Source organism: Helianthus annuus, chromosome 16 (genome assembly GCF_002127325.2).
Source record: "Helianthus annuus cultivar XRQ/B chromosome 16, HanXRQr2.0-SUNRISE, whole genome shotgun sequence".
Classification (NCBI taxonomy): Eukaryota; Viridiplantae; Streptophyta; class Magnoliopsida; order Asterales; family Asteraceae; genus Helianthus; species Helianthus annuus.
The window spans coordinates 175285609-175295142 of NC_035448.2; the positions used below are offsets into that span (position 1 = coordinate 175285609).

Here is a 9534-nt window from a genome sequence, read left to right on the forward strand (position 1 = left end):
TAGCAAAGCTAGGGAAATACGTCAGGATCCAAACGTGGTCATCGGTACGTCCCATATTAGTCAACGTTATGCATCTGTGCTGCTAGGTACTGTTGCCAATTTTAGCTTCGCGTCTCTAGAGTTTAAGAGTATACTTGGTTTGGTAGCAAATAAGTTAGATATCCTATACTCGATAGAACTAACTGATGGGAAGCTAGTAGAAGCCAACAAAGTAATTAGAGGCTGTGTGATAGAACTTGAAAAACATGAGTTGAGATGGATCTTCTGCCAGTCGAGTTGGGAAGCTTCGACGTCGTAGTTGGAATGGATTGGCTGTCGAGTAACCGAGCTGCGATCGTATGTCATGAGAAGATTATCCGTATTCCATTGACAAATGGAGAGATGATCATGATTCATGAAGCAGGATACGCCCCTACGGATTATCAGTCGTTGAAGACACATAAGTTTTTGCGCAAAGGATGTGCTGCCTTCTTGGCTCATGCTGTTGATAAGAAAGCCGAAGAACCTAAGCTCGAAGATATCCCTGTAATAAGGGAATATCCTGAAGTCTTCCCCGAAGACTTGCCAGGGTTATCCCCTCAACGTCAAGTCGAATTTCGCATCGATTTGGTTCAAGGCACCGCGTCTATAGCCAAGGCACCCTATCGACTTGCACATCCTGAGATACAAGATTTGTCAACGCAGCTTCAGAAGTTGCCAAGATTGGGGATTCATAAGGCAAGCTTTTTGCCTTAAGGAGTTTCAGTACTGTTCGTTAAGGAGAAGGACGATGATTTTCAAATTAGCATCAAGTACCAGGAGCCGAACGAGCTAACCAACAAGAGTCGGTAACTCTTGCTGAGGATTAATGAATTATTTATTTAACTAACTGTGAGGATCCCACTACAAAAAAAAATGCCATTTAGTGGCACACACTTCTAATGGCATTTAGCTTTTGTGCCACTAATTTAGGTTTTTGTGGCACTTTACGTATGCCATATTTGTTTGACACACACCTTTAGTGACACTTAGCTTTTAAGTCACTATTTTAGGTTTTTAGTGGCACTTTGTGTATGCCATATTTGTTTGACACACACCTTTAATGGCACTTTATGTATGCCATATTTGTTCGTGGTGTTCAGAGTCCGGTGTTACCTGTTTTAAGGTCAAACCGTTAACAAAACCGAACTGTTCTATCACTTGGCTATGCTTTGCTTCCTCATGTCTATTGTTTTACAAACTTAATAAAACAAGGAAGTCCCAGTGAAAGTATAGTATTTGTGTTCAACTGAAATCGAGTCACCCCGATATTACATGTTATTGAAATGGACCTACTTGGCCGTGGATAATTTTATAACAAATAATTGAAATGTACCTACTTGGCCGTGGATTTTATAACAAAGAACAAAACTACTAAATATTGATGTTTAACTTAGATTTTTTAATTAAATAATTGAAATGTACCTACTTGGCCGTGGATTTTATAACAAAGAACAAAACTACTAAATATTGATGTTTAACTTAGATTTTTTAATTTAATTATATTTTCTATTAATAAATATTTATTTCTCTTTTTCCAATTCATATACATTTTCAGTTTCTAAATAATTTCAAGCTTCCCACCCCCACCGAAATCATCCCGCCCAATTTTTCCATCTTTTCTCCTTAACCCAAATTCCCCTTAATTCTCAAAACCTAAACCTAATTCTCAAAACCTAAATTTAGCATCTGCCCTCTAACATCCCCACTCTCTATGTCTCGCTATCAAACATAGCAATAAGAATTGATCATTCGACTTCAGAGATTAGATCTCCGTGACCTACAATTTCAATAGTTCGAGATATTCGGTCATGGAGTTGTCTAGCGGTGGTGCTGCTTAAGAGGTAAGCATAACCATCTATTGAACTCTATGTTTTTTGTTCTTTGATTGAAATCTATATATGATCTCCTAACTGGTTTACGATTTTGTTGGTAGTAAACCCAAGTCCTTAAAAAATCAATTTTGCTGGTTTGAAGAATCGATATTGCTGATTTTAAGAATCGATATTGTTGGTTTGAAGATGCACATCAGTTGCTCGAAGAAATGCTTCTAGCAATTTTTCTATTGATTTTTAAGTTTATTCGTCAGGAGACTAGTAACTAATTGTTGTATCTTGAGTTCTCATATCTCTTTATTTTAGTTATTTGAATATTAGTAGTTTTCTTATATGAAGTTTTTAAAATTGTTTTGACTTAGAGTTATGTTGCAGTGTTGTATGAAACCAGTTATTACTTATTCGAATTGGTCATGGCTTCTGGCTTCACCATGCCTGTCTGAAGGTAATTACCAATCTGTTTTAGACTTCTAGTGTTATGCTAATATGTTATCTGTTTGAACGTGATAATTGATTCTGTTTGATTTTGCTATTAATATTTTTAATTGATTATTCTACCAAAAAGATATTCCTTTCCATTGATTAAAAACTTGAATCTAAGTTCAGGTTTGGGATATTGTAATTCATGAAACATAATGTGATATAATTTTTTGAGCTCCATGTAGATATGTAGCTTTTTGTAGATGAAAGATGCCGCTTTCCTCTTGGATTCAATATTTATCACTATAAAGGCCCCATATTTTATAAGGTAAGATTTGGTTATGTGATATTTGAGATATGATATCTAGATTCCTAGATGTTTGTTGAATAGTGTTTATGTTATATGCCTTAATCTCTTAGTGTAGACCTTTGATTAACTTCCATTGCCACATGCCAAGTTTTGTTTGTTGTTGACTGGTTTATTTTGTTGTTGGCCTTTGATCAGCATTTATTCATATGTTAAATAGTTGCAACCTCAAAAAAGTAAATCTATTAAATAAACCTAGGAATTTGGATTTTGCTCAATCATATCTATTTACCTTCGCATGCTTGATTTGCATATATAGTCTTGACCTGCTTTGTCTAAGTATATTGACTAAGATCTCGTTAATGATCATGGCTAAGTATATTGACTAAGATCTTGTTAATGATCAACCTTGGTTTTATTTAGTCGACTTACTTTGTACTCCTAAGTAGGGGTGCAAACCAGACGAGACGAGACGGGCCGAGCTTGAGCTCATTTAGCTTATGAAAATATATTTAAAAATAGTATTTATTATTATTTAAAAATATATTTAATTTACTAATTAAATTTATAAGTATAGTGGGCTTTTTTAGGCTTGCGAGCTGGCTTGAGTTCGATAAGGGAAGCTTGGGTTTGTTTACTAAACAAGCTTGTTTTTAAGCTTGGGTTCGGGCTTGACTTTGTTTAAGCTTTGCTCGTTTCAAGTTCTTTTTTTAGCCGAGCCCAAGTAGCTCAACTTGTTTGCACCCCTACTCGTAAGGCTGCTTAAACTGATGATTTGCCTAAAAAGTTTTCTGAATTTGAGAAGTCATAACACAAGCTCTCATCAAATTTCTTCCTTATATCATAGTACTAAAAAAATCATTATACAATAATCAACCTTTTACATATGGTAAGTTTGGAGTAAAATTTTTACCAAATTGACCCGTTTGTAAATGTCAGTTTTGAATTTTATCCCACACTAACCCGTTTTGTAAATGCTTTTATTCATAGATCTTAATCAAGCATAGTTGAAGCATTTATTGTTATTTCTAATAGTTAACAAGCACTTCAGTTTATATGTTAATTAAGCTCATTCCATATCTCCAATTCTGTAGCTTGATTTCTCCCTCACGTATAATTGGATAGCTAGGCCCTATCATTTTCTTCACCATGGGCGTTTGATCCAGCCATCTAGGTTTGTATATGTGGCGGACCATCCCGTTCGATAAAATGGGATAGGATAAAGTTTCACAACCGCACAGGGAAGCCATCATGAACCACTTAAGGGTAAATAAGTTACATGCATATAATTTACGGACCGTTAAACAGCTGCGATTTTGCAGCCGTTTAACGACACGTATGCAACCGTAAACAGACTGTTAAATGGCTGCAAACACGCCGTTAAATGGCTGCGAAAACGCTGCCGTTTGCGGCTGCGAAAACGCTGCCGTTTGCGGCTGCGTTTGCAGCCGTTTAAAGGCCAGTTTACGGCTGCAAACGGTTTCAATTTCGCAGCCGTTTGCAGCTGCGTTTGCCGTTGTTTAAAGGCCCGTTTACCGCTGCAAATGCGCCGTTAAAGAGAACATTAAAACCAATAGCGGCCAATCTATATCGGTGACCCTTTAGCGGTGACAAAAAGGGCTTTTAGCGGCGATACGTGGCGCCGCTAAAGGTACTTGTTTCTTGTAGTGGGGTGCTGGTTGGGCTTGCGTTTTCAGATGCTGTTAAGAACTCTGCTTACAGACCTCAAGCTTTGAAAAGAAGTTAAAAGTAACCAATTTGGTCTGGTTTCGATTTTGAATACCATTTTAGGTCTAAAAAACACCAGCATTTTCAGTTTTATGATTTAAGGGTAATCCGACCGGCAAAGTGGTAACTGATCAACTTGATGACAGGGCGTCACCTTTTAGCCATGTTGACTTATTTTGGGGACACAGTCATGGCACTTGATAATGATTTTCCTATGTAAAACCATTAAATAAAATTTTGAAACCATAATAGTTTTTCTGGCCTAAAATAAACTGTCGATGCTATTTTGTGGTGGTCGGTTCGCTTTCAGGTTCAAATCCTCGACTGCAAACTTTCATATGAGAGTGCAAACTTTCAGCAGGTTGGAGCGTGTTGGTGGAGCGTGCAGACTGGAAAAGATGTTGAGAGATGATATTGGTGTTGAATCGTGATTGAACTACTTTGATCACCTGCATATTTCATATGAGAGTCTGAAAGCACGAGTCAACCATCATGAAAGTCCTACTGGTAATTACACCATAAAACACATAAAGAGTCATTTTTATTGCTTATATTAAAAGACATCACTTTCAGCAGATTACATAGGAAGCATTGAGGATATTAACAACGTTGAGACCGAACGTAACAGCAGCCTTATGTGAATGAAGCTGCAAGATGCAAGGTAAAAAATTATACCAGTTTGGTATACATGTACATATAGTCAACCATTTAACATCAACTAATAGATTCAGTATGCCCTTTCCATTGAAAAAATTACAAACTTTTCTTCTTTGTCGATGTCCTATTGGTTGTCGCTATGGTATTTGTAAACCAATTCTTGGGCTAGAACTTTTTTTTTTGTATGAGGTATGAGCATCATGTTGGGTAAGTTAGAAGCTGCAGGAACAAAATATGAGTAATAATTCTTTAACCCACTATCATGTTTGTTAAAGATTGCATGTTGAAAGTTATGTGAAAGACTCAAGTTCTGTTTGTTCTATTTACTTTTTAATTCGCTGGCTACTGGTTATGTTCCGAAGTTCGAAGTGTTTAAATGGTATTGAAAAATTATAATCTTGATAGCTTTATGTTGACGAATTAATTGTTGTTTAGTTACATTTAAATATTTTAATAGATTCCAGTTCTAGAATGAAATTTTAGTTTTGCAAGTGACCCGTTTGAAATGTGTTGCAGCCTTGCAGGGTAATATTTATGAGCAAAGAACCCAATTTGCGTAGGTGAATCTTCGAACCAAACACACCCTTAGCTTATCACATATTTCCTTACAATATTTAATTTGGGATTTGCATTTTCTAACTGATCTTGAATAATTAATCCTTATATTCGATAAACATACTTCTTTAGGCTTCATTTAAATTGAAAATTGTCCTGTTGTGGCTGGTAAATTTTACAAGCAGGGCTGTCATTCCTTGTCATCAACATAAGGAATAAATTCGTTTCAACTGGTTTTGTTAAAAAGATTGCGCGAGTAGCCCAAGGTATGATTTCCCACCACCAAATTGTTGTATAATCTAGTTCAATGTGTTTAGGCAATTTCCATTTTCTTATACATGTTTTTTTTTTGAATCAAGAACAATGAATTTGTTAATTTAAAAAGTTTTAGATTTTTTTGAATCAATACTAATCCTTGTTTATATGGTTGATGATGGCAGGGTAGGGTAGATATCATGACAAACTTTGGAGCTAAGTTCTAAGACAGTGAAATTCTCACCAAAAAGAACGTTTAGACTTATCGTGTAAACATTTGGAATTTGGAATGTTACTTATTAAACAATGTTTTGCTAACATTTGAATTATGTTTCGGATCGAACTTATTGTTGAAGTCATAGTAGTATGATTTCCACATTTACAATGTTATCGAACTTTTATTTTATATTTAATGTTGTAAATAATGTGATTTTTGTAGCAAAGTTATGTGCCATTAAAAATTGTATATATATTTAACTTGAAATAATTGAAACTAGTATGGATATGTAATTAGAATTACTTTTTAAAGGCACAAAAATTGTGGCACAAAAATCTTTTATATTGTTCCAAAAGAAGTGCCATTAAAAACCCAAAAACTTTCTTGGTCAGATAAAAAAAGTGCCACTAAAAATATTAAAAAAGTGCCACTAAAACCCCAAAAACTTTGTGCAGCATATTGAAAAAGTGTCACTAAAAGGATTTAGCGTCAGCGCTTCTAGTGGCACTTCTTTTGTGTGCCGCTCATTCTTACAGAGGTCTTTAGTGGCACTTTTTAGTTTTTTGGTGGCACTTTTTGTGAGTCACTAAATGGCATTTTTTTTTGTAGTAATTGATCATTGATCGAGTATCATTGGCTGTGAATTTAGGAAGAAAGTATACCAAGGTGCAGTGAGTCAACAAGTCGTTTTAAACATACGCTAATACTGTGTTTTATACACGATACATAAAATAGCTACACACAGAATACAGAACTTTGAGGCTTTAGGAATCATGCACTTAAGACCTTTGGGAACTCATGACGAGATCCATTAAAGGTCACAACATAAAAACTACGTCTATTAACTCGGACAAACACTATTATTCTGTCATGAAAGCTGTTTTAGTTAACCAAACGGATAAAGTACTCGAGTTTCTTATATTGAAATTTCCGCTTTTGCTTCTAACAAGTAGAATTTTGCATCTCTACTTCTCCTAATGATAGTTGCATCATAACAATTTTCTCCATTAAAGCGAACACTCCTTTGTCTCGATACTTGATCGTTTCTACATTTTTAGCAAATACTCATTGTTTCATTTCTTGGAAAGTCATATGTTACACATGCACCATTTGTTATGCATGTGGTTTCGTTTCAAATAAACACTTCATCAAAAGTTCAAATATTATTTGCTAAAGTTAATTATTGATTGTGATTCGAATGACCTACATTATTGTAATTGTTGGCTCCTTTGATATCAAGCCAACACACTTTCTTGAAACTTCTTTTCTTTCAAGTTACATACATGGTTTGTCTTTGTAACCATGTCGAATTTCCCTTGTTGATACATACGTTTATTGATGGATTACGCTGAGACCAAGTTCAATTGCTTGAACTCGTCCATTTTGCATATTCAATTCAAGACACCATATGATGTATTGAGACCATCATATTCGAGTTCATTTTTGCAAGAGTTTCATTTGTTCAAAGTCGCAGTAGACTTGTTAGGTCTGCGGCTCCATTAAATCGTCGATTGATTTCGACACTTTGTGGTGATGCTTTCACTAAATTGCAGCTTGCGCTAGTCTCATTTATGCATCTTATACACGGATTTAATTGTTTATTTATTGACTTGCTCTAAATCCGTTTTGTTTTATCACGATTAAAGCGGTCTCAACACAGTTGTGTGTTAAGATAATGGTACATAAATTCATTTTATATTCCAGTGTACCTCCTAACGGTTCTTTCATTATCGATCGAATGCCTTGCGATACTTATTGCTTTTTCATCTTCGATCGAAAACAGTAGCTCTTTGATGTTCTATATTCAATCGAAAAATCCTACTATGCTGTTTAAATCAAATTTTCAGGATTGCTTCATTACACTTTCATTTGATTTCAAACACGGTGAACTTGTTCGATCACCGCTATTATTGAATTATGTCATTACGACACCTTGTGGTGTCGGTACCACTTGTAGCTTGTGCTAATCATGGACAACTGTTTCACTCGAAACTACACATACTTTTGTTTGACCTGTCATTTAAACATTCTTAATGCAACTACGTATTGAGACAACAATACACCATTTTCGATTGAATTTCCTTTCGGTGTATTCTCGCAATTCAATAATGTCAACACACTAATTTTAACCATTTATCTATTCGAAAGTTGACAGGTCATTTTCATGTTACTATCATGTTTGAGTTGCTGATTTTGAGTTCATCTAGCGGATGCTATTATTTCTGAAAACTCATTTGCATATTGTGAACGATCGTTTGGAAAGTCTGTTAGTCGAAACTCCACTTTTGTTGAACCCCTGTTAACTAAGTTACACTAAATGATACATCTATATGTCTCGAATCCTTTGACATCAAATTCTGGAACACATACCTTTTAACCAATGGGTTTTCATTATTGTAATATGTCCTTGCATTCACCTGATTCGAATAAGTTTTGATTCGGTTTCGTGAATAATCGATTTGGTATTATTCATATCCATGCACGCATAAGGTAACTCTAAGAAGTTAATGTAGTTTTCTTAACAGGGGGAGAATGTGACAACTGTTAAATTTGCATGCATCCGCACAATTAATTAGACAATAATTAATGATTAATGAATGTGCTGATTTACAATTTATGACTTGAATTGCTTCTAATAATTGTTACCGTACATACATGTGCATCATATATTGCAAATGACATAACATTATTGCATGCAAACTTTATTGATTGAAATAACGCACGAAGCATAGTTAGCACAGTTATCCGATAAATCAGAAAAATGCTGACAGAGTTCAGTAGATAGACAGACATTGTAATGAGACACAGAATGAGCCAAAAACCAAGTATTACACTAGTATAGAGTGTAGGAAAGTAAGTATCACAAAACTGCCTTCCTAGTGATAGTTTAAGTGCCGGAAAGTGCCTAAAACTCACATAAACTGCAAAATTCTGCAAAATTCAGCATTTAAACAACTTAATATCATGCAGAAATATGCCTAAATGGTCCTGAATACCTTCCTAAGTGTCGGGAATCAAAACTGTCATAAAAGGGTACATAAAGCACACTAAACTGCATAGTTTAGCACCTTAATGAACCGGTAACCAACCGAACAATCGGACACTACCCGAAACACCAAATTTTCACTAGAGGCATTGTTTTAACATTACCAAGCTAGTTATGGTCCCCGAATATCATAACAAAGTATACAACATACTAATAACTAAATAACCTAACTAGACACTTGGATTTCAACCATGATCTAACCATAACATTACAACTTAGCCTAAGACCCCCCCCCCCTACCTAGTTCACGGCCATAGTGTGGGGCCCACCATTGATTTTATTTGTTATAAAATTAGATTGTGTTGGGTATATCCAACACATAAGATGCCATATGCCATTACATGTTGGATGATCTATAAAAGGAACCAAGAGTACAAGACTTCATCATTTTGATTCCCAACACACCTTCACCTCCTTCCTCCTCCCATAACTCACGGCCAAGAAACCCCCCACCAACATCATGTTCATCTTCCACTTTCCATTAAATCCATGCATA

General features: G+C 35.3%; 1 long non-coding RNA gene across 1 annotated transcript; it reads left to right on the forward strand.

The window, feature by feature from the left end:
• The first annotated feature begins 1629 nt into the window (after positions 1-1629).
• On the forward strand, positions 1630-6162 carry LOC110918568. Its single transcript, XR_002581416.2, has 9 exons — positions 1630-1862; positions 1955-2298; positions 2519-2601; positions 3675-3846; positions 4619-4815; positions 4885-4969; positions 5482-5525; positions 5706-5786; positions 5961-6162. It is a non-coding gene; the product is annotated as an uncharacterized LOC110918568 (long non-coding RNA).
• Positions 6163-9534: the final 3372 nt, after the last annotated feature.